Source organism: Bactrocera latifrons, unplaced genomic scaffold (assembly GCF_001853355.1).
Source record: "Bactrocera latifrons isolate USDA-ARS-PBARC rearing strain unplaced genomic scaffold, ASM185335v1 scaffold_201, whole genome shotgun sequence".
Taxonomy (NCBI): domain Eukaryota; kingdom Metazoa; phylum Arthropoda; class Insecta; order Diptera; family Tephritidae; genus Bactrocera; species Bactrocera latifrons.
Window position 1 is genome coordinate 362,674 of NW_017535531.1, and position 26,508 is coordinate 389,181.

General features: G+C 36.5%; 1 pseudogene; it reads left to right on the top strand.

Annotated features, from left to right (window-relative positions):
- Positions 1-26,135, top strand: part of LOC108968091 — a 38,472-nt pseudogene extending 12,337 nt beyond the window's left edge.
- The last annotated feature ends 373 nt before the right edge of the window (positions 26,136-26,508 follow it).

Here is a 26,508-nt window from a genome sequence, read left to right on the forward strand (position 1 = left end):
CATTAAATTTTGTTTTAAAATTTTGGTAAAACTTTTACCGAAACGTTTTAATTGATGAAAAAAGCGTATGGCGGTGATTGCCTTCCCGAAGCAGAGTGCACGAGGGTTTCAACGTTTTCAAAGTGATCGTAAGGACATAAATGAGGACCAACATGTGGGCTAATGGCGATGTCAAAAGTGAAGCCAATGCTGATTTTTTTTTATGATTCTAAGGGTATTGCCCACAAAGAATTTGTTCCGCCCGGCAAAACCGTTAGTGCGGTATTCTATCTCGGAGTTTTGTAGCGTTTGGTGCGCCGTATTCGACGTGTTCGGGCCTAATATCGAGAAGTTGAAAGCTGGCGTTTGTTGCACGATAATGGCCCATCTCATCGATTGAGGCTTCTAACCGATTATTTGACCAAAAATTACATGTTAATCAATAACCAGTACCTGTATTCACCTTATATGGTACCGGGTAACTACTTCCTTTTGGAAAACTACATTTTCCCATGAAATGAAAGCGTTATGCAGACGTAGGGCCCATTCAAAATGCTTGCAGCGGCACTCTGCATTGGCGGCCATACCGACCAACGAACTAAAACACTCGTTCGTCATGCTTTTGAATCGTCCAAAAAACTGTATTAAATCAGAAGGAGACTATTTGGAATAAAATAAATTGATTTTGCAAACAAAAAAAAAATCTGTTTTTTTTTTTAACCATCTTATTCGTATTACCACTTATGATTTGGAAACTTATTCCTTTCAATACACGAATTTTGATTGTTAGAAGGCACATCGTAGTTTTGGGTAAATTAAGGAACTGGTTTTATAAGTGAAGCATCAGTTTTGAATTAATTTTGAGGTTTCTTCAGACTCCCATATAAATGTTAACTTCCGTTTTTGAGATATCGATCTGAAATTTTGATCGTGTCGTTTTCTTCCCTAAAAAAGTGCTAAATTGTTTGTACCGCTAATATCGGACCACAATAGCGTAAAGCTGTCATACAAAATAAATTATCAAAATGCCTTCTTTCTGTTATTTTTGATTTGAAATGTCCACCTAATCAATATTGCAACAACCCCAAAAAATTATGTGAATATTTGAATTTTGAATTATCTATCTTAATAATATTTCGAATACAATCAAAACATTTTAAGTCCATTTTTGTCCATTTACTCGAACTTTAGAGCTTAGAACGTGACTGAGCTGTCACTTCATACTTATTACGTTAGTTTTCGCAACCATTTTAATTCAATAAATTTCATAGAAGAATGGAAGAATTGAACTCAGTTGCTGCTATCAAATATAATATATGGACTAAACCTCAACGGTGTTGAATTGAGTGGTTCTGATGAGTTCCCGACGACAAATTTTGGAGATCATGGAGAAATTGCTGAACATCGCTATTCTGAAAAATGTTCACCTATTCAGGTGCAAACTTGAATTGTTGTTGTTTAAACCGGAGAAAGTATTATGTAAATGAGCTTGAACAATGTTGCCGAACCGACAGTCGATAGTCAATTCTAGTCTAGTATCATAGTAACGGTATGCAAATTGTTCTTCATTTTAAATTGGTTGAGACCCATCTGCATAAAACATGTTTGTAATTATTACTACACTTGTCAGCAGTTTGCAAATATTTATTTTAATTTTCGCTTTCGTCATTAAAGAGCCTTTAAAAACAATTAATGTGCCCGAACTAGTAGTTTACAAATACATGCACACAAATGTATGTTTCGCTACGTTTTTTTCAGTAATGTGCTAATAAATAGTTGTCTGTTTTGTTGTTTTAAGTTGAATAATTAATGCATTTGCAATGTTGTTTTTTTTTTTTTTTGCAGTTGTAAATCACCATTACTAACCGTAAGTGCAAAATTTAGGAGCTTTTATTTTAAGCAATGTGTTAGTTAAATATAATATACCGTCGTTTGACAAGGATTGCTGAGAGGAGGTGAGTAGGTAGGTTTAATTAAACCTTTAATTAAAAGAACAGTGGAGTGACGATAAGAGAAGTCATTCAATATATTATAATTAAAAAATTATATTTAACCCCAAATAATAGTTATGGATAAAAGAGCTCACATCGTGAATGTGAAGAACCGTTACTAGTAAATCATCTCTAAAATCAGCTTGAAAGATATTTGTTTGCCAAATGCCCAAAAAGAATTATGAGTAGGACTATCAAATTTCTCCGCTCGAGTGTTATAGAATAATATATGTTTAAACATTGTTCGCATTTCCCAATCCCATTAAAGGAACCTAATGGAGATTACGTGTTCCTTCGCAGACGTTCAAGAAAACTAAGTTGGGCAAAAGGCGTGTGCCACGATATCCTTGAGTGGAAAGTTTACATCGCAGTAGTAGTTAAAGTTTTTTTGGGGAAGTTGGTAACCCGATATGAAAATATGCTCTGAAATTAATTTATCGGTAATCAACATAGGGCAATGACCTCAAGGTCGCAAATATTCAAAAATTTTAACAACTTTTGAAATTCCAATAAAAAATGAGTAAAAACAATGTCAAAATTTAGTCTACGCAACTATTTACTTTTCACTAGTCTATAAACAACATATGTGGATTTAGTAAACCAAAAAGGGTTAGTGAAAAATGCCGAACCAACTGCACCATCCATCACCAAAGCAAAACGAGCCAGTAGCAGTCAACAGCCGGTTTCCTCTTCCACGCAAGGCCTTCAGACTTCCGTCTCCAGTGCTATGAGTTTTGATAGTTCGGTGTTTCAGTATTGAACACCCGCACTACCTCTTACCCGGCCATCGACCATTCTTCATCGAGCCAGCTCGTTGCACATATCCTTGTTGAAAACTTTAATATTATTATTTGCCACAACCGACCAAAGCTATTTAAATACCGAGTCACATGTGTGTGGCCTGAGTTACTAGGAATGCATACGTGGATGAGCGTATGTAGTTGTAGTTAAGTATATAGCGGAAAAAGTTAGACAACGAATCCGCAAATGAAAGCAGCACTGAAATAAAATAAACGAATACAGTACTGCACACCACATTTCCGCTGAACCATAACCTTTTTGCCAGTTCATTTTTATCGCACACATTTTCTCACATTACTCTGTATTTTTAGATGGTAAAAATCATATGCTACCTACCGGCGAACTTCTGGTGTACAACATCACTCGCACCGATGCGCACAAAGTTTATCGCTGCCGCACCCATTACAAGCTGATGCAGGACTCCGTCGTGAGCAGCAATATGGGCGAAATTCAATTGACTGGTAAGTTAACTACAGCAACAACAACACCAAGAACAAATAGTGGCTATGTAGCATCGCAAAAGCCATGCACGCTTGATCTCACCTTACGGCAGTTAGTTTGTTGATATCCAAGAATGTGTGTACATTTTACTTGCGTGTTCTACAAGTATGTAGTGAGTGTTTGCGACAACAACCTCGTAACTCAAGAATGGAAATATACATTTTTAGTTATTTTAGAACAAGCTTAGCATTCCTGAATTTAGTGAACAAAATTTTGAATTTAGCTAAAAAAATAAATCAAATTCTGCAATTTCTTCCTAATAATCAGTTGATTTTACCATCGTTTCAATTATTTTTTTCATACAGTGTTGTGCAAAATATCGAATAACAGAGTTAGTAATCTATGTTGGTGGGTTTTCAGTTACTAACAGAGATCTGTTAGATATATTTGTCAATTCTAAGGTAGCTGAAGTGTGTAATCTCTTCCTATTTGCTATACTACAAAAGGCTTTACAGGCTTGCCTTTATCTTCGACGCCAGTTACTTTCGCTCCGTCCATCCCTGCTAGCTGCAAAAGTAAAAATTTAGATATCTCGATGAAACTTGGTATGTAGGTTCCTTAGTATAAAAAAATTTCTAGTTCGTAGATAGGCGTTATCGCACCACTGCCACGCCCACAAATCGTCATTTACCAAAAACGTATCAAGTGCCATAACTAAGCACTAATTTAAGTTATAAAGCTGTAGTTTAGTACAAAGGATCGAAGTAGCAAGGTACCGCTTTGGACTAACGTGTTTGGAAAAAATGGCGAAGCTCCTAAGTACCGAATATTTAGAACCCTTTATCTGTATTAGTACTAGCTATCTAGTAGTACATGTTTGTAAGATATACAACGTAATTCGCTTCAAATTAATAGTTGTCAACTGCGACGTAGTTCTCAAAGAAAGAATCGGAAGAATTATGGAGACCCAACACGAACTTCGTTTCCTTTTTTTCTTGGCTAGTGCTGACGATTCTGTTGTTTATGTCTATTTATTATGTCACTATCATCTGCGTATCCCATTTGCGTTATACTTATAATTTTTAAACGGTACCACTGCGGTTCAGATTAGTAGCACGTATGACCTTAGATATCATTATGTAAAAGAAGAAGAAGAAAAGGGATGCCGAATTTAGACAAAGCATTGTCAATGCAGTCGAAAGCAAATTTAAAATAGACAAAAAGATGATGTGTACCGAAAATTTAACAGTAGTTTAGAGAATTATTGCAGCTGGTCTAGCATTTCTTTCTTTTTTTCTTATATTATTTTGTGTAATTAATCCACAAACTATAACGATCTGTCTTGAAAATATTTCCATAGCTAATCCCAAAGGTTCTCCTCTTCTCGGACTTTAAGGCTTAATCTTGTTAAAGGATAGCTGATCAACGATATTTAAATGTTGGGTAAGATGCCACGATATCCATCTTTGAGCAATTAAAATTTTCAAAAGTACAACGGTTTCTCCTTACGTTAACTTAAGGAATCATAGAACGGAATAACTACCTAAGGTTTTTGAGGTTTTGGGATTATGAACACTATAGTCAGGCAATTTTTTTTAGTTACTTGCTCCAATTTTTTGACGTCGAAAAACTTTCGTCGATCTTTTTGTTTTCGAATCCTATTTGACTGAAATATTTAGAATTCTTGTGATTTTTTTATTTTGATGGAGGTAAGGAATGAAGAATATTTACTTTGGGAATAAAATCTGACAAATGAAAGCACCTTATTAACATGTTACGAATTTCATTCCGCAAACCGCTGGAAATGAGTTGGCAATGAATTTCAGAATACTGTACCAAGGTGACTCCAAGTTTCGCCAATCGCGTGTGGGATTTGTAATACTGTGGTTTGTTATTTATATACGCCAAATTAATTAGCGATAGCTTCGAAGCTAAAAGCCAAACCCAACATAGACATGAAGTTTGCGATAAGTATACGCTGGAGGCTCTTGAAAAGCGCTCAAAAGCGCGTACGAGTGCAAATATACAAACAAATAAACAAGAATTATTTAACTGTGGTTGCATGCACAAGTAACTGCCGTTAATTTCTGTTTAATTTGCTTTGTGTTCTTTGCAGACTTTTTTGTTTTTGTTGTTATTGTTGGTAAGTGCTTTCTATAAACAATTTATAATTTAACGTTTATTGTTTTAATTTTACCTGTAACGCTTAATGTGCCACAAAGGATAATATATAACCTGCAACTGGATTTTATTGAAAGAAAATATTAAAACTCTTAAAGAGCTAACATGAAATAAAAATATGTTTTTACTTTTGTGCTTAAGTCATAATGCTTCATTAAATGTGAAAACAGTTCGATCAGCGCAATTTATACAAAATATGCCCATACATGAAAGCGGTAGAAACTCAGTGATTTAGTGGGTCTTTCTTGTCAATTCAATTCAAACTGTTCAATCCCACCAAAGAATAATCAGTTTCACTGTTAATACCAGAAACGTTCGAAATGAGTTAATTTTCCGGGGTCAATTGGCACTGATATCCCCAATATACCATTTTATAAGATTTCAATATTTGATCGTGTCTCCTTTCACGAATATCAATAAAATTCAAAAATTGTATAATGTTACGTAAATCAGTTCTCAATCAACAAGCACATATTCATCCACCAATTACGGCTAATAGAATTCCAACTGCGAGATGATAAAATAAAAACAATTTTAGTCCTACCACATTAATGACGATCGAACAGTATTCAGTTAGAACTTCAACAATTACTAAGTTGTAGACTTTGCAGTGAGGGAAGCGTGTGGGCCTTGTTATGAACGAGGCTAAGATGAAATATGTTCAAAAAGTATCTCGAATTTTGTATTTTTTTCAAAAATTATTTATTTATTCATGAATATCTATTTTGTCCCCTTCAAAGTAATCCGCATGAGATATTATACACTTGTGCCAACGGTTTTTCCAATCTTCGAAGCACTTCAAAAAATCATTTTTTTTATCTTCTTCAGCTCCTCCTTCGATGCCGTCTTTATCTCGTGTAGAGAAGCGTATCGTCGTTCTTTCATGGGTCTTTTCAGTTTAGGGAACAAGAAAAAGTCACAGGGGGCTGGGGAATACGGTGGCTGCGGCATCATTAGTGTGTTGTTTTTGGCCAAAAAGTCGCGCACAAGTAACGATGTGTGAGCAGAGGCATTATGGTGGTGCAAAAGCCAATTTTTGTCACATCTTCTCGGCCTTCTGAGAATATTTTGCATTTTCGTTTTTCACACAAAATTTGCTACAGTTTCTTTGATCCATTATTTTGAATAGGTAAAAATCGAAGACGATTAAAAACACCTGCAAGCAAAGCAGCTGTCAACAATTAAATAAACATTCAAAATGGCCGAGCTTGTCGGCATAAGTGAGAGACATGAGTACCAACTTAACGCCATAAAAAATTCGAAATTGGAATATACGTAACCCGCGAAAATTCAAAATTCGCGACACTTTTTAAACACACCTCGTATATGCTGCCATCAAACCAAGAGTCATCGCTTTCGCGACTTGGCTCATTCGTCGCTGTTAACAGTTGTAACATTGAAGACGTAGATTTCGTTTATCTTGGAATCAGTATTAACACCAAGAACAATAATAGCAGTGAAATACAATGCAGACAAATTCAACAGGTTCTACTTTAAACTGAGGAGGCACTTAAAAAGTAAAGTATTCTCTCTACAAAGACCAAACTCTAAAAGTCCCTCATTATTATGGTTTTGCTATTTGGTCCGGAGCCATGGGCAATGACAACTTCTAATGAGTCCGATTTAGGAATCAAAAGGTAGGGGCTGCCTTGGCTATGTCTTATGACTTACGACTATATTAGGCAGTTATGATGAACTGAACTGATTCCCTAGCAAGCTTATCAGCTATGCAGTTTTCTGAAATACCGCGAAGACCAGTCCCCAAACTAGTCTAAACGTGTGGTAACTCGATGCTAGATATAAGAATTCTGAACATTCTTTCACTAGTCTTGTGCATACTGTCCGTATGTTCAAGGAGGCTGTACTCCGCAGCAATAGGCCTACTGCTACTTTTGTGGACACTTTGCAGTGGTCAGGAGGAAGAGGTTAGGTTAGGTTAACCTGGTAGGCCAATAAGCTACGAATAGACCAGTGTTGGTTCTTTGCGATACTAGATGCAATTAAATTCCTGCGTCCAGGAGAAGTAGTTATCCTCTAGGATGTCTGTGCTTGACGCGAATTTTAAAAATATCCACTATCTTAGGGTCTTCGCATTCTACAGACTTCCTTGGAGACGTTACTGAGCACTCCAAAAATACTCGACAATACGCCAAGAGCGTATTTCTTATACCTCCTGGTTCTCTATAAATCCTATAAAAACGTTTTTCCAGAATTCTCGCTTTGTCCTGCGCACCAACTTCTTGTAGTCTTTTAGAAAATACTTATATTCATTTCAATAGTCCTCGCTTTCTTCTAACATGGCTCAGTTGAAACACTACTGTACTTTGCGTCTGCCCAAGCTCCTTGTTAGCACAATAGTACATACAATAAAATAGGGACAGAATATCCTCTGCAGTCTTAGTAATCTGGGTGTAGTTTTGGCCTCCATATTCGTTCCAGTCGGTATTTGGCATGCCCGGATTCTATCGTTGCAGCAGCCGTAGAGGATGTTCCGGGTACACCACTCTAGGAACGGTTACCTTCGCGTTGGGCAGCGACGGAATAATACTGCGGTAACATTTTAAAGTTTTGACATCACTAAACCATCGTGCTTCATCAAATGAAGGCATAGTTGCGCTCGGATCGAGGTCCATTGTCGAGGGGAAGACTTATAATAGCTTTATTGGTGAACGTATTGAAAAGGCACGACAGTGCGTGTAATGAGCGATGGAAGATATATTCGCAGCGTTCCACAAAATGAAAATTATATTTAATATACCTTCTTTCCTTATTGAGAACTTTAAACTAATGAATTAACTGCGGACAATTAAAGGGGACAACATCTAAATGAATGAGGGCAGTTCAGAGTTTAACATGAAAATGGACGCAGAAAATATGAGGGAGCCCTCATTTTCACTGCAAACTCAAATGCTTCCACTTTCACTTACATACCACCCAAAGCAATGTAAGTATATGACGAAATGTTTGCAAAGGCATGTCGTGCATATTTGCGTACAAGCTCGACTGCACACCAAGACAAGCCAAAACAAAGGACAACCGAGCAGCAACTGCAGGAGCTGGCGAAGTGTAAGGGCAACCATGTCAGGAGCTAGCAATGAAATAATTTAACACACATGACTGCAGCAACTGTCCCGTAATACGCTGGAATCGTTGAAACCGACGGGCCTGGCGAAACACAAAGGAAAAAAGTAAAAAGCAGAAAATTAAGAAGCAGAAAACCTAAAAGCCTGAACGACATAAACAAACAACAACAAAAGAAGTAGAAAAACCGACCCAGGCAAAGCGAAAAAAGTCTAGAAAATGTGAAATATTGTGCGAGCGTATACTAGTAAGTTTGTGTGACATAAAACCGGAAAGAAGCTCAGGCGACAGTGGAAATACTCAAGCGTGCCTATTGGTCTGGGAAAAATGAGCGCAATTTCACATTGTGGCTGTTAGGCGTACGCTTCTTTTTGTATTCTATGCTTATTATTTGTGATAAATATGTGTTGAGACAGTTTTTGGCTTGTCTACATACGCAGTCTCATATATGCCCATATTACAGTTGATAGGCTCAAGTACATTTACATGCAGTATTTTAATATGCCTCGGCAAGCAGGATGCCGGCGCAACATACGTCTATAATACCGACCACAATAAAGATTGGAATTACTAACGATACGTGATTTTGTCACTTCATACCGAATAATGGCCAGATGTAGATAAGTGAAATAACTGCTTATGTATATCGTAACAGGAAGGCGCCCAATTATAATTGTTTTGGAAATGAGGTCTCATCCTGTGGAATTTAGATTTAGTTTTTTCCTTCTCAAACGAAGCCAAACCTATTTATTTCCGAAAGATATGGACAGAACCATTTCATTATCTGTTAGTGCAGACATATTGCAACATAGGAAACCTTCAATCGACATGTTAAAGCTCTGTCATCCGATATGTGTGGTATAAAGCAACTCAAATTTTGATATTATTGATTAGGTTTACGGAGTCTAAAGGTACATCTGTCTCGATTTTTCCAATTTTGGCATTAGAACATAGCATTATCCGAAAAATATATCTCTGAGATTCATTATCTGCATTTTGCTAAGATAAATTACAAAAAAAGACGAATGGATTCCAAAGTTCTTATATTAGGTGCACGGAAAGTCAACCGAAAAGTTTGAAAATATTTACATTAGGCCTATGCGAGTTATGGGAAGCACTGTCCAGTTATATCTATTTTTAGTAGTTAGGCGCAACATTACCAAAAAAGGCGTTTCCTAATTCTATGTCAACTCATATTTACGATTAACCATCAAACATCTTACTGGCATTGTTCGAATATCGGAAGGATCAGTGAGTACCTCTTTGGGACTTAGCAAAGTGAAAGAACGAAATTGTTTTCGCAAAACAACGACGCATTAACGTCTGTGAAGCAATGATTTCCTTCTCTTCAAGATGTCATGACACGTATTATTATTGGCGATAAGACTTCGGCCAATGCTTAGTCAATATAGACCTCCATTCCGAAAAAAATACGTCAAATCAGATCAAAACTCAAAGTTATGTTGACAGTTTTCTTCGATTATCGAGGTGTGGAGCACTTCGAATTCCTCGGATACTGTAATAATTCCTCTGAATTGTGGTTATTCAGCAAACTCAAACGACAGGTTCGGGAACCCTTTAAGTACAATAAAAGTGAATCGCTACTCGCATTGGAGGCTATTTCGCAACCTGATCTTTGACAAATGTTTCGAGCATTAGAAAAAACTTTAGCACAAGTGTATTGCGGTCAAGGGAGATTACTTTGAAGAGGATGACTTAAATTTTAAGGAAATATTATATATAAGATTTTTAAAATTTCATACAACGCCTTACTATTTTTTGCTCACAGCAGTACTATATGATTTCAAAATGTGTTTGTTGGCTTTATAGCTAATTTGGGGTAACAAAAATTGCTTTTGTAGCAGATTGCCTATCCACTTAACGCCTCATTAGCTAAGTAATCCAGTATTTAAACAACTTGCGCAGTTATTAACGAATACAAAACTTCGCTGCCAAATAAATATTTTAACAAATTGAGCTAAGAGTTTAGGAAAGAAAACTAAAAGTTTTCCATAGCCTCTATATTTGCTAAGTATATTAAATAATAGTCCACACATTTCAAGCCTTGCGAATTACTTCCAACTGGCACACGAAACGACCAAACAAGGAGGAGTCCACACAGCATGTCAAGGAACCACGCTAATTATAACCACAGTCGATCGGTCCGAGTGCGGAGTCTTCTTCTGCACTGCATCCAACTCGGAAGGCAGCGAAACTTTGGAAGTGCAAATCGCTGTTACATCACCGCTCACTGCCAGCATCCAACCCACCGTGCACACAGTGAATCTGGGAAAAACGGCAAACTTGGTGAGTTCTATAGCCAGCAGGCAAAATTTTAATTTAATATTCGCGAAATTTATTTGAAACACACAAAAAACTCACTTAAATTTCGCACAATTATCCTAATGACTGTCATTTTCGTGTAGCCCTAATCTTGATATGTATGTAATTGTTCTTTTCATTAGATTGGCAGCATTTCGGCCTTGCCAAAACAGAGTGTTCTTTGGCTGAAGGATGGTCAGCCACTGAGGAGGAGGACAAGGGGATGTATCAGTGCATTGTGAAAAATGATTTGGAGTCGGCCCAAGCCACAGCGGAATTGCGATTAGGAGGTGAGTGGAATGTTAATTATGGCAATTACTTAATTTTATTTCAAAATAGTAATTAAGCTTTTTTTAAAAGTGTGAGCTTGGTCTTCAAAGGGTTGAGTCAAAAAGATAATTGAAAGATAAATTTGAAAATGTTGTAGAGCCCTATTATTTATAATTTGTAAAATAATAATACAACTATTATTATACATTAAATATAAGGAACACTAGCTACAGAGGCTTTCAGCTCAGCTTTTAGAATGTTTCTATGGATTGATTCCTACTTCTACATTTTGGCATTCCCAGTGCCCCACGTAGTTTATTCATTCGCAATTCTCTCTCTATGACGAACTTCTATAACGGACTTTCATAATAACTATTAAGCTTAAATTCTGGACAAATCTGTCTTCTTAACTTTAGGAACGTGGATCTAATACGTGTTTCAGGTTCTGATAGGTTTTGGAAGTTCTGTTTATAATATTTCAGATTATACTTACTTAACTGGAAACATAATTTCCTTGCAGAGGTGGCACCACAACTAATCTACAAATTCATTGAATAAATCATACAACCAGCACCGTTAGTTTCGCTGAAGTGCAGCGCCAGTGGCAATCCAACACCGAAAATTGTGTGGCACTTAGATGGATTTCTGCTACCAAATGTGAGTTTGGCAGCCCTAACCAGAGCAAGAATAGTTCATAGGATTAAAACAGGAAAAATAAAGAGAAACCTTACTAACTCGATTGCTCCACTGAAAACGAGGTATCTGCACAGTTTGTTACCACTGCAAACGTCTTCATATTTCAAATTCAACTTTTTCATTAACGGAAATTGCACATATGAATTCATACATACATATGTAGTTATGGACTTAACGGTTTTTTTTTTTTTTTTTTTTTTTGTTTGTCGTTTGCGCTGGTGGATAATGCACATCCTCAGAAACGTCGTACAATGCGCAGCGAGGAAGACCCAAATATGTACATACAATGCAATTGGAGCTGAGCCCATCCACTCTATGGAAACTTTTAAAAAGGATGGTGGGCTTACAATATCCAACTGCTAAATAAATTGAAGTCGAACGACTATCAATCGTGTCGCAAGTTCAGCAGCGAATCCAAAAAGAAATTGGCCACCGATACCGATTTTTACCAACCAATTTTGTTAAGCGATGAAGCTCCTTTTTGATTAAATGGGAACGTTAATAAACAAACTTGTTGCATATGGAGGAAGTGGAGTACATTCTCAAAAGGTCACCTATCGGTGTATTTTGTGGTTATAAAGAATCCTTTGTCCATACTTTTTTAAAAATTAGCCAAGATTAATGACTTTTTCGTGCCTGAATTGGAGGCTGTTGAAGTGGTCTACTTTTGGTTAAATCGAATTAATCAATTTATTGAAGGAAATTTTTGGGTAGTTTAGCTTGTGTCGATTGACTCCTTGGAAGATAATATTTGGCGCGTAGTTGCATTTTTAAAAACTAAAGCTAAAATAACAGGAAAACCACATGTCTAAAAAGATACCTTTACTTATAGTATGTTCAAAGAAGTATGAGTGCGATTGCTGTCACCAGCAACTTTAAAGATGACATATTGGAGAGGACAAGAGTCATGTTAAAATCATTAGAAACCACTGTTGGTATGTTCCACACACTTGTGGTGATGTATTGCAGAATAGAAATGCATGAAATGTTGTATTTCGAACTTCATTGTATTGTCTCAAAAGACGGTGTTTTGACTGAAACTTTTAAGAGAACGCCAGAGTCCTGTAGAGCTATCGCATACGTTACTCCAAAATAAAGACTATGAACTTAAAACCTCTGGTACTGATGAACGATTTATCTTTTCTCAGTCTACTTTATACCATTTTTATAAAGTTGAAGTATCAAATTCAAGATAAACACTTTTTTATACCCTTATAAGCTATAGGAGATGCGATGAAGAACGGTATTATAGTTCTGCAGGCTAAACATAGTAGGACTTCTTAATACTAAATATTCTAAATATCGGGCGAAATCTTTATTATCTAGCTTAGTACGAGTAAAACTGTGTGCGACATCTGTACCACATGTCATATATCGTTTATTATACGATTGTCTTTCTGAAGTGTATAGAGTGTATTCGGAGAATTTTAAGAAGAGTGAAATTATTCAACAAAGAAGTTATATTACAATCAATTTTTTGCTGTCGAAAGGTCGTAATTGGACGACCGCTACGTCCACAAAATGCAGAGAAAATAAAACTTATAAAATGTCTAACTAAGCACTAAACCAAGTTACATAACTGTAATTTCACACAGAAGATTGCTGTAGAACGAAGCACCAAAGCTACAATAGCCAAATTCTCTTCAACAATTGTTATGAGAACTATTACCAACAGTGTGAAAAGGGATTAAATCGGATAATAGCCTCACCCACTCCCCTTATAACTGTACTGTTGAAAACTACTAAAAGTGCGATAAATCAAAAACTAAACACGCCAAAGATATTAATTTTTTCGGCCGAGATGGTATGACATTATACGACCAGGTGTAAAATTTATCATCATTAAGTAAAATCACATATCTGGAGATCCGTCAAACCGATTTCAACGAATTCCGATATTAACATTCTTCAAACACTCTTATGTTACAGAGCGGATCCTTTTCTTCCAGTATACAAATCTAGAAGAAATTAATATAACGGTATAAAATCGAATAAAAACCGAATATTTTAAACCCTGTACCAGTAGCTGAGTTTTACAAAAACTATCGGTCAATGCATGGGATATACAACTGAAATTAAGAAATGTGTGTTACAAATGGGTTGGAAAGGGTCAAATATTTGAGTTATATGTATCAACGAAAATTACAGAACGTGTTTTACTCATAACAGTATATTTTTGAGTCTATAACATATAAAATTGCGAGATAACTCGGCTCGGCCTCCATATAACAAGTATACGAGTAACATTTATTCTTTGTTTTGATTCTTGAAAGTTGCAAGGGTATAAAATGTTCGGTTGCACCCGAACGTAAATGTTCCTTACTCTGACGTTCTTCTTACAGTTTTGTTGTTGCTAGTAGCTGCTAGGCCAAGCGACGAATGCGTATTTTGCATAAATCTCATTTTGATGCTATTCGAACTTAAAATTCTACGCAGTTGAAGTCTCCAATGTACCCATCTACAAATGTACGTCCCGCAACATTCTAGTCACCGGAATACTAAGTCATATCTTTGGCCTTCTGGTCTCCTCTTGCCGGCTGCGTTAGTTGCGCTGCTATGTTGCGTTGGTGCTTTGCTTTATGCCCTAGTTGCGGCAACAAAAGTGGTTGACAGCTGGAAAACTGCAACTGGAAAGTTCAATCAATTCTGTTGTTGTAGTTGCAGTTGATGGTTTCATTGTAGTTTCAATCATATGGCAGACACGCGTTGCGATATATGCCATCAGCACAACACAAAAAAATTTAAACCCTAACTTTTTTTTTTGAAAATTTTCAGGTACGCTCTATTACTTTGAGAACAAGAATTAGATGTATGGGAATTTAAATTCTTGCAAGAAATTTTCAGGAAAAAGCAAACTTGTTGAATATTGAACTTCTGTTGAGTTTATTTAGGGCGAGTGCGGGTATGTGATGGTTTCGTTGATGTAAAAACTAGAAAAAAAAAAAAGTTTCTGAAATGGTTACCTCTCGGCAGACTTTTCTTCTAATTAAACGCCGTAAGAAACCGACAGTTAAAAGTCGGTAAATATGCAAGTAAATGTATAGGAAATAAAACCTCGTCTTCTTCTCTTCAAATTAACAAGTAAACGTGTACTCAAGCTGTACTCACAAGTATCAGTTGATAGTCAAAACTGAAACAATTTTCGAAGAAATAAATCAGATGGAGTATCATAGTGTATTGACAACGGTATATAGTATGTCTAACTCCAACATTGTATATGAAAATAATAAAACGTTATTTTTTCTCCAGCTTACAAGAAAGTTAGGAAAAACATGAACTTAAGCCAAATCGCCCAATTAGCCCAAAACTGCTAATTAAGAAGAAGAAAATGCTTAGTGAAGCGCAGACATTTGTAGGGTGATGCAAGTAATAGTTTACTACAGTGTTAATAGCTTATAATTGCCATCTCTAACAAAGGTAATCTACTTTTTCTGCGTCAAATGTGATCTTACAACGAAAGAATTATACCGCCAATCTTTTGATCGATCAGATTACTCTTCCAATCCCCTTATCTTCACCAAGAAGCAGTTCTTTTCTCGCACCTTGCTCTCTGGTAACTTCTGAACCTTAAGAAGCTAACTACATTGCTTTTATAAAGTTCTAACGTCGCAGTCACAAAATGACTGTAAGGTGGTGTATTGAATTAAATTATATAAAAACTACATCGTTATGAAATACTTCGAAAGCTAGATTTAGAAATTTAGATTAAATTTCGACTTTTTTAAAGATGAAACCCAGAAACTTTAAATTTATTGGAAAACATCCATATTTAGTTTTTGGTGACCATCTCTTTCAAATATTGGCCGCCTCTACGTCGCAGATGGTCCATCCGTTAAGTCCAATATTCGATGACTTCGAGTTCTTCAAGGCCCGAAGCCTTTCTATATTCCTATAGGAATAAGTCTAACAGTATCACATCACCGGCGGGTTGAAAATGTGAAATTATCTGTGCATTGAAGTCTTATCTCAATAAATCCGTTTATGGTTGTGATATGTGGGAATTACCATCTACAATTTTAGACATCATATAATTTGTTAACATGGTGCGATAACGGTCATCATTGACGGTTACGTTCCCACTGGCATCAATTTTGACGAAATATGGACCGATGATTCCACCAACTCACAAACTACACAAAATTGTTTTTTCTAAATGAAATGCCAGCTCTTGAAAGTCTTTAGATTTGTATTCGTCCCGCATGCTGCAATTTTGTTTATTTTTATATCCATTGAGCCAGAAATGGGTCTCTTCGCTGAACAAAATTTGGCTTGAGAACATTGGATTCAGGAGTCCATAGGTCAAAGCGATGTCGCTTGGGAAAATCGAGGGACTTCAGTTCAGTGGCGACGTAAAATGTTACGGCTGCTATATTTTCTTCACTGCGTTCTGGACGTGGTCTATTCGGTCGATTATTATGCACTAATGAATGCTGGGTCTCAAGATGTGTGATGCTGTTGCGAATAGTACGCTCAGCAAACCGATTATGTTGACCACACGTTGAATGAAGCACACGAAACAGCTTCTGTATAGAACGTTAATTTTCAAATAAGGCTGAATGTTTTGTAAACGTTGCTCAGGCGTTAGTCTTTCCTTGATGAATTGTGAAAAAATACTGAACAAAAATAACATGCAACTTGACACGAATCAAGCGTGGTCTGTAAAAACAAGCCTATTGAGATAATTACCTTTACATGGATCACGCCTTGTAAACCAGTAACCTTCTAGCAATTCAAATAGTTTTTGGAACAATTTAACGCTCAAAATTAAAATTATTTCTCTGAATCAAATCATTTTCTATATTGTAATATAGAATACTGTAAAAATTAATTTAGGATATTTTGTGTGTTGTTCTGGTAACCTTTTTCATTTCGAAAATAATAATTTAATATTAACCTTAGAATCAACATTTGTTTTTTATAAGTTTTAAAACCTTTAACACCATATTTGGCATTTCCCTACCGAACGTCTCATGATTGGACAATATGTCACAGTGTTTGTTGTTGTACATACTTCAAAATTTTGAGGAAATGAACATCGCGCCTTTCGCTGAAATTAATATATAGTATTTGATTGTTAGCTTAGCTTTTTTGCACACCTCGAAGGTTAATTAAATATAAATTTTATTTTATTTATTTTCTCATTCATAGGTATGCCATATGTGCGCATGATGCCGAAACTATCTGTAGGGGCGGGAAAGACCTTTTTCCTCAAATGCCTTTTGGCAGTATATCCAATCGACACCATCATCACAGAGAAAGGTAAGCGTGCATGTAGCGTTCATATTTACTAATTTGCAAATACAACACATACAAATATGTACATAACATTCATATGAAATTTGCTGACTGCTCAAAGTTTGTATCGTCGGTCGAACGAAATTCTCCTTCTGCGAACATTTCGGTTCAACGAGTTTATTGCATATTGTATAATACGAATTTGGAATGCAGCATGTGGTAAACGATGCTTTTGGGGCTTTGCATGTTTAGTTGGAACGCATCTGCGCACATTAGGGTAATCCTTAAATACAGTCAAAACAAATATTCACTCGAGTATACATCGAGGATGGAGTCATGTGTAGAAGTTCACACAAGTGAGGAAAGTTCTCTAATCGCCATTCACTTGGGAGTGGTCAGAACCGATTCTTTTACATATCATTCAAGCAGCTCACGACTTCCGGTCTTTGACCAAGTATTCTCTGGGTAGCCTAAGAACATTGAAGGCGAGCTAAAGTGAGAAGGCGAAATATCCCCTGACTTTAATGCCAGGGTGGGCAAAGACTGTCCGTTTGGCACTACGGTCGGTAAATTCAGCCTCCACGCGAAACATCCTCAAATAGATTCCAGCATAAGAAGATTCATCAAGCTACCTGGCTGTCTCCGGATCGAAAAACAACCAACCAGATCGATCATGTTGTGATAGACGGAAAACACGTCTCCAGTGTTTTAGATGTGTGTGCGTCCCAAGGTCCTAACAGCGACTCGGACCACTATCTCATAGCAGCCAAGATTCGCACTCGAATCTGTGAAGCAAAAAAAGCACGTCAACAAACACAGGAATGTTCGACTTCGAGAAGCTGCAATCACAACAGACAGCCGAACGATTTTCTACTCGGCTTTCACTCCTGCCCTCTGAGAGCACTCGTCAACAACTCGATATAAGGGAACTGTGGGACGGTATTTCAAACTCCTTACGTACCTGCAACCGAAACCATTGGTTTTCGGAAAGTGCAAACGAACAGGTACTACGACGAGGAGTGAGGTGTCGCAGCGAAGAGAAAACAGGCTGCCTACCAGAAGCAAGTTGAAGAAGTCGCATGATAGGGCATCGCCCTTTCTAAAACCTCATTTAGTATCGAATGGCTCGGAGAGGTCCTTTCCGATTCTGACGGAGCTTTTGGTGTTGCTTAACGTCAGTTTACACAGCCGTATTGGTTTTGCGGGGATACCAAATTCAGACATCGCGGAATAAAGGCAGCTCCTTTTCTTGCTGTCGAAAGCAGCTTTGAAATCGACGAAGAGGTGGTGAGTGTCGATTCTCCTTTCACGGTTCTTTGCCAAGACTTGGCGCATGGTGAATATCTGGTCGGTTGTTGATTTTCCAGGTCTGAAGCCACACTGATAAGGTCCAATCAGTTTGTTGACGGTGGGCTTTAATCTCTCACACAATACGCTCGATAGAACCTTATATGCGATGTTGGTGGACTTATCCTACGGTAGTTGGTGCAGATTGTGGGGTCTCTCTTTCTGTGGATTGGGCAGAGCACACTTAATTTCCAATCGTTGGGCATCAGTTCTTCGCCGCCGTGATTTAATAGCTCGGCCGGCAATCCATCGGGCCCCGCTTTGCCATTCTTCCCGAATACCATTGACAAAAGTAATATGTAGTATGAGGCGCATTTACTTACACTCCATGCATTGCCTCATTCCCCACCGATCGTTTTTCCCAATGAAGATAATCTCTGATTAAGTTAAGCTAATATCAAACGACATTTGCAATGTGCATGAAGTACCCTTAGAAGTCCGATTCTTCGTATGATCAATAAGTCTCTCTAACGTTTTCTATATAACCTTTGCGTCTCGATTGTTCTTATATTTCTTCAAAAATAACCGCGACCATAATGTTGCGGAGAAATCTATGGAGCCAAACCAATGTCTTCGCTGCGTTATTGCTGACATACCGCCCTAATTGCCGCAAAAAGTATACGAAATTGGTCACCTCGGAATAATTTTCAAAACGTAGTGCCAAACACATATTTTCCTAGTAAATAAATAAAATAAAAATAAAATACTTCGAATTAATTTAAAATTTCGAATTTTATATCAGCCAACCACGGACGGTGGAGGTGAAAGATTTGGGAGAGTTAAAGTTGAAGTTGAGGTTGCAGTTGATGCGGCGAAATTTTCGTTGATAACTCTGCCACTGGTGTTTCCATTTGCTGCCCATGTTGGTTTGCTGCAAGTTCGGGAATTTCACCATAGTATTTTTAATGTGTCTGGCGGAGTTAATGAAAACCCGTATAATGATGAAATGTTTGGTAATGTTGCTTTTAAGTATTCAGAAAAGTTATTGCAAATTAACTTATTTTAGCATAATTAAATTTGAGCATATATTTGGAGGGTGGTGGGCAGATGCAAATGATTTTCATTTAATTAATTGTGGCCTATTTTATCAATAAAGTTTTTCTTTTAAGATTTGAATGTTGTAATAATTGTGGATCAAGCATCCAGCAACTGCAAGAGGCGTCTGTGAATTTTTTTTAGATTAGGATCGTAACCTCCTTTACTCCCCATATAACGGTAATTTTAAAAACTAATAGAAGCGCGATAAATCGATAAATAAATTCGCTACCAAAATGGTATTTTAGGGCTTTAATGGAGTTGGTATTAAAGTCATATAGGCGTGGTGTCCTGTGAAAACACAAATTTCGAGGTCCGCCTAATCGATTCAAACTAAATTCGGTATGTGATCGAACCTAGAAACTGAACAAAATGGAGAGATTATTATTTTTCTTATAACGGTGCGCCTTTGTGTTTAGAATAATTAAAATAAAGAGAAACATCACTAGAAAGCCCCTATATTTAACACGCCTTATTTACCTGAAGATACTTAACTGACTTTAATACTTGAAAGTTGCAAGAGCACTCTCTTCGGTGATACCCGAACTTAGTGCTTCCTCATTTGTTTTTTATTGGTTTTATGTTTATATAAGATTGTCAAATATCTCCCTTCCGCTTTTTTGCTCTTTATTCAATGCTATTTAGAGGGCAACTGCATAATACCCACTCGTAGAAGTCCCTCTCCTTATTTGGGAAGAATTCGGACAGCTACTTTTCACAAGCCTCTTTTAAGTTTTACTTTACACCAACAAGGGCGTTCGCCATGCACAGGAACAGATGGCAATCACTTGGAATTATGTCCGAGCTATGTGGTGAATGCGATAAAACCTCCCATCCGAGCTTCTGACAAGATATCAACGAAGTGTGTGTTCTGGCGTTTTCCTGGTGGAACTCTTCACTCTTCCTGTTCGGTAATTCTAAACGCTCCCTCTCTGGTCTCTGGTCGATCGCCTGCTTCAAGCGGTGCAGTTGTTCACAGGAGATGGTAGAATTAGGTGTCTGGCCATAGGGCCTTCGACCTCGACCGTTTTAGCTTGATATTGTCGTATGTGAGCCATTCATCGTCGCCAGTCACCATCCCTTCCAAAACTAGATCGAGTTCGTTTAAGAAGGTTTTTTGCATCAAATCATGCGGCACCCAAACATCAAGCTTTCATCCGGCCTTCTGCAGATGGTTCAAAATGGTTTGGTGACTAACTCCCATCTTCTAGGCGATTTCACGAGATGCCACCGGTCTAACTCGATGTTTTCCATGATTCGATCGGTATTCGTCGTCACAGGTCTTCTGCCGACTGGCTTATCCATGGTGTCGTTTTCAACCATTCTCAATTGTCGAAACCATTCCCCCACAGTTCGAAGTGATAGAGTACCATCCTCTAAAACACCATTAACCTCTCGGCGAATAGCACGAATTTCAACGTTAGTGAACTCTATGTTTACACGTTTATAACTGTTGAGCGTAATGTCCAAACAAATCATAGCTTCGTTTTGTAGATTATGTCAAGACCTTCCAAAGATGTATAGTATTGCCAGATATGCGCTCCGTAGCGCCTTATACATAGCCGCGAAATTCAAAAAACCAAAAGGCGGAAGGGAGATATTTGACAACCTAATATTTTACTAGACCTTCAAGTTGCGAGAGTATGAATTGCTCGGTTAGACCCGAACTTAGTACTTCCTTATTTGTTTTTTTTTAGTATTATGTATGCATTTTATAAAAAAAAAAATGGTTAAGGTACAAAAAGATTATATATTTTTTTTTTTTTATAAAATAAAACTTAATCCATTCCGTACTAGAAACGGTCATGGTTTAACATTATATATTTTTGAACACTTTTTAATTAAGTTGCGTAAAATTGATTATTCTTAAGCGTCATTTCTATAACTTTGGCCACACTTTCTTTCAACTGAAACCACACAATGCGGTTACGACAAGTGGTATTTAAAAGTAAACAAATAATATACAAAATATTTGAAAAGATGTTAACTATTTTTTACATATTTTAGCGGCGATTTATCATATGCACATTTTAATAACAATTAATTTGAAGAATTTCCAGCAAACGATACACAATAGAAGCCGATATTAATTGCACATTTTTACCTATAAAGATGGATTTTTTCAAAAAGCCTGCTAAAAAATAAAATGCACTAACACATCCATAAATACACACAAACAGTTATACAAAAATACATGCACATGCTGGGATTTCCGCTTTCACCCACTAAAATGAAAAGAATACACGAAAATATGTTGCAGGTTATGCGTGTTGAAATGAAAGAACAACGCAGCACGGTGGCTATACCCACACTTATACAGCACTCACACACTATTTTAATTGTTCACCTGCGTTTTTCCAAACTTTGCTCTGCTACTTTACTTCTTCTTCTTTACCTTTTTCAGAATTCAGAATTTTCACTGCTGCTGTTTTTATGCTATACCTGTATTTTGTACCGTAACTTCTTTGTCCTACCTCCGTGTGTTTGTATTTGGTGCACATTTTGTTGTTGTTGTTGCTTAAATTTTCCCTTTATTGGCCTGCATATGAAATGTTTTGCTCACTGTACACACACAACGCCACAAACACAGACAGGCAACACAGTTTTTTCGAATAACATTGCGTTCGCTTTGACATATCGCTCTGGAGAGGCATTGATGAAATGTAAAAATGCAATGAAAAATGTTAATTAAGACTCTTTACACATACTCACATACATTCACGCAACTACGATATTCATAAATAAAACGACAACAAAAAAAAAAACGTTCTCAGAAATAAATTAAGTGCAAAAAGCTCAGATCAAAATGAAGCTATAAAAACATCGCCATTTTACCGCACATCAAAATGCAATAAAATTCTTATCGTCAGACGGTAGCGATTGCTTAAATGCTTACACGAGCTTCTTATCCTTACGCACATACACATTTGCACTTGGATGAACAAATGCATACCTTCGCTATTTCAGCTTTGCATTTATATCCAATTCCGATCGAAGTTATTATTTCTTATGTCAGCTGCACCCGCAGCTTTATGTTTTGATTCCCAAAAACCTAAAATGGCAAAACAATACTCCTTCACAACATCGCTTCATTCAGTTCAAGTTTTTGTTTTTTAGGATCTTTGATCGCTAAATTTCACACGTGGCTTCGTGTTTTACGCAGGTTGCTAGATAAGTTGCTTCCCTAAATTTTTTTATCTTAAGATCACTAAGAGAATATTACCACTTCGCCAGTAACAGACATTAGATCAATTTTAAGTCTGGTAATACTTAAATATTAGGTTATGATAGAACAGGTTTCATGGCAAATCCCCGAGTTAAGATCGCAAATCGATTTTCGAAAGCAGTTTTTGTGAAGAAACCTTTATAGTTGTAACTCGAGCATCACAAAAGCCTCTTGACCTGAGAACAACCGTTTATGGGAAATAAGTAGCTCATGTTTAAAGACATGAGGTCAAAGTTTTTTTTTTTCAAAAGTTTGCAAAAGTGGGACACGAATAAATGTTGATCTTTCCTAGTTTTCAACATCATACTATCACTATGTTATCGGCTTCAAACAGAAATTTCTTTGGGAACTCATAACGATGTCAGTTTTATCTATTCCTTCGTCAGTGTTTTTTAATACTTCAAAGTTTGGTAAACGAAATTCGAGTTTTCAATTCCTAAAAACACAGGTACACAGATCGAAACTCTAATCGTGAAACCGCCTGATATTGCAATCCTCTGCATTTTCCTTAAATATTCCGTAATTATTCTTCCATTAGCAGAACAGATCAGAAACATTATTACGAATGTTGTAATTGTTACTCCAGCGGTTATTTAATCCCTTTTTAAGTGCAAAAGTGATTTAGGAGGTAACTTACTATATCGGCGGAATAGAACCAATGCGGAGGAAAGTGTAATGAGCCGGTTTATTGAGCATGCTAAGTGGTAGTTAAAGTTATACTGCCCCTCTAATCTAGTGCCTTCTTCCTAACCATACCTTCCTCGTTTGATTGCAAAAAAAGAAAAAAAAGACTACCAGAGCTTGTTTCGACGACGCTATGATTCAAACGAACTGGTACGAAGTCAAAGCGTGCGATAATTTCGAAGTTTACAGAGACATATTCATTTAGATATCCAGCTGCAATGAAGCTAAAGCAGTTTTTTTAACCAAACTCCTGTTTGCCATGTCGTCGGGTGCTACGTAAAAAACGACATTAAGTTTAATGGCTACCGTGGTTCTTACTGGACCGTACAAACTGTTGAGCGATGATAATAAAGACAACTTTAAAACAAAAAAAAAAATATGTTATATTACAACAATACCGATCCGAGTTCTTAGACCCAATAAAATCTGACATATTATAGTGTAGAATGTTTGAAAAACTGGAATGGTGTGTTCATGTTTTTTTACGATCGCATATACCGTAGTAAATAACAAACAATGCCGAGATATTCCGTATTTGGAGGCATACTACAAAAACATAGCAATCAGTTTTTTACTTAGAACTCAAACTCTAATAAAAATAGTTTGTTCCCATACCATAAATAAAAAACAAAATTTCAAAGTAAAGTGTTTCGACTTAAAATTCATTTTAAGCTCATCCAAGTGATTACGTGATTCGATTATAATTGTTTCACTTGCATACATATACATACATAATTACACTATATTAGCAACCGAAATTTCAATAAAACACTCGCAAGCGCAACCTGTGCTCCACATCAACCAACTTTCCTTTGTCCCTTCCTCGGTGAACTTGGCACATGATCAACACACCTGTTTGCTTGCAATAAAAGTTTATGCAAATGATCAACTTGCAGCACACGCACCACCAATTTTGCACAATATTAAGCACCTATTAACTCACCAACAATTATTGCACACGTTTAGCATACATACCCAGCGCCCTTTCACTGCTACTGCATCCAAATTTTATCTAAATATTTCTTGTTTGAATTTCAGTAAATCATATCCGTCCACTCTCTTAAATAATATATCTATTAAAATCACGTCCTATGCAATGCACAGATTTATTTCGCACATTTTTTAATTTTCTCACTTCTACACTTCAGCGCTCTCTTTTTGTTACCATTTTCTTGAAATCCTAGTATTAATTTCTACTTTTTTGCACCACTTTGCATATTTGATATTCTACACTTCCGCATCTGAACCTGCATTTGCAAGTGCATCAGCATTGCGCATTCGCGACGTTATAGTGCGGCGCTCAAACCGGAACTAAACTTCAGCGATGATTTAAAAAATATCTTTGAGATAGTTCTATAATTGAGATTGCTCAAATAAAGCTAAAGTGCTATAAAAAACAATTTTTTCATAAAATATCGATAAATGCATAATTCCTACAAATCCTTGCAATTAATATTGTGATTGTCTCCCGGACAATGCTTGATTCAATGCACTTCACGAACAAAATGTTATGACCAAATACCTGCCTTGCCTGAGCTGACCGTTGTCTCAATCTTTTTAATGCTTTTTCTCAAAACTCAAGTCATATCTGGTTAACAGATAAAAACTCAGATAATTTATGTTACATCTTTTATAATACAGTTTACAAGATCTCAGTCTTGCAAAGAATTACTGTTGTGGCCTTATGCTTACACAAGAATTTTTGGTAGAACGTAGTAAGGTCATATTTGTAGAGGAAATAAACAGCAGCTATTTGTTGTTACAAAATAGTGCAATAATTCGAGCTGTTTGGAATCCATAAATTCAAATAACACTGAGATCCCTAAAGGTCTAGATATATAATACTAATTACTCATCGTTAATTAAACTAATTTTAAAATCATTTTCCATTTTTCTTTGTAACAATTCAGGTCTGACGAATAGGTTATGATAGTGCATTACTTAAATTACAAATAATTAATGTGAGCCATTTCCATTGAAGCCTAAACAGTAGCCCAAAGTGGCTTGTCTTAGTTGTACTTTTCGACAATTAGAAATAACGGGACAGTTCCATAAAATTCTATTTGTTTTGAAAAAAAACAAAATCGAATCTCAAATTGTTTCGACATTTTATTAACCGCCCCTCAGCGGCTTGTTATTTTTTAAACTTATTAAATAAATAATTGTTTAATGAATTCAGCAAAAAAGTATTTGTTTTTTAATTATTGACGGTTGTTGTTATGTGAGATATTTTCATAAATATTCTTCAATTGTAAGGAAATAGCTTCAGATCTATTTAGAATTGGAACTCGATGAATGCATAGTCTCGGAGGAGGTTGAGATACACTTTGGGTTCTCGAATTTAAAAAAACACACACAAAGAAGCCCGACCACAAATTCTTGCTAATTAATATAAGCTAAGCAACTTAATAGCTAGATTTTCTTCTCTTTTTTATTATTGAAGAAGAAGTAACCTAAATTTCTTTGTGCTACCTTTTTCCATTTTCTAAAATCCTAACTTTTTTCTATCTTTTACAGTTATGGAATGAAAATTGTTTGCCACGACGACTAGTCGTTAAAAGGTGACCATTTATATCCGCTGTCTTTTCATACTCATAGTCGCTAACCGACACGAGGAGTATGGTATATGGATGAATTTTGAAGAAATGGCGGTTTCATCCACAAACTTCACGAAAGAGGACATCTTCCAGTAATTTACGCTTAGACAAATCTTCCGCTTAGATCATCATGGCGCACGCGAGCCAAAAACAGGAGCTGTGGAATTTTAACGGCCCGAGCAGTGGCAACAACATCGATGGGCGAAATTCGCAAAAGCAAAATATATTTATGCTGAAGTTGAAAGGAAATTGATAAAGACAGGGACAACTGAATTCAGCTCTCTGCCAATGAACTAGTCGCTCTAAATTCTTTTATGTAGTTACTCGTTTAAACCCATATTAATAATATCAAGGGTTGTAGCGGAATAAATGAAATATATAAAGTTAAATGCAATCGTAAATTATTTGCAGTTTCAATTTTTTTACTCGGTACGTAAGTCAGTAGGATCTATGTCATAGATCCAAAATGCCTCAAAGTTAGTTGCTTCGTTTAAAGAGAATTGAAAGATTGTTGTGATTGATAATGAAATGGAAGAGTGATATTGGATGGATTTTAAGAAAAAGATTCCACGGTTTGAAAAGATGCAGCTGTAGGTTCCAAAGCTACACTATATTAGCATGA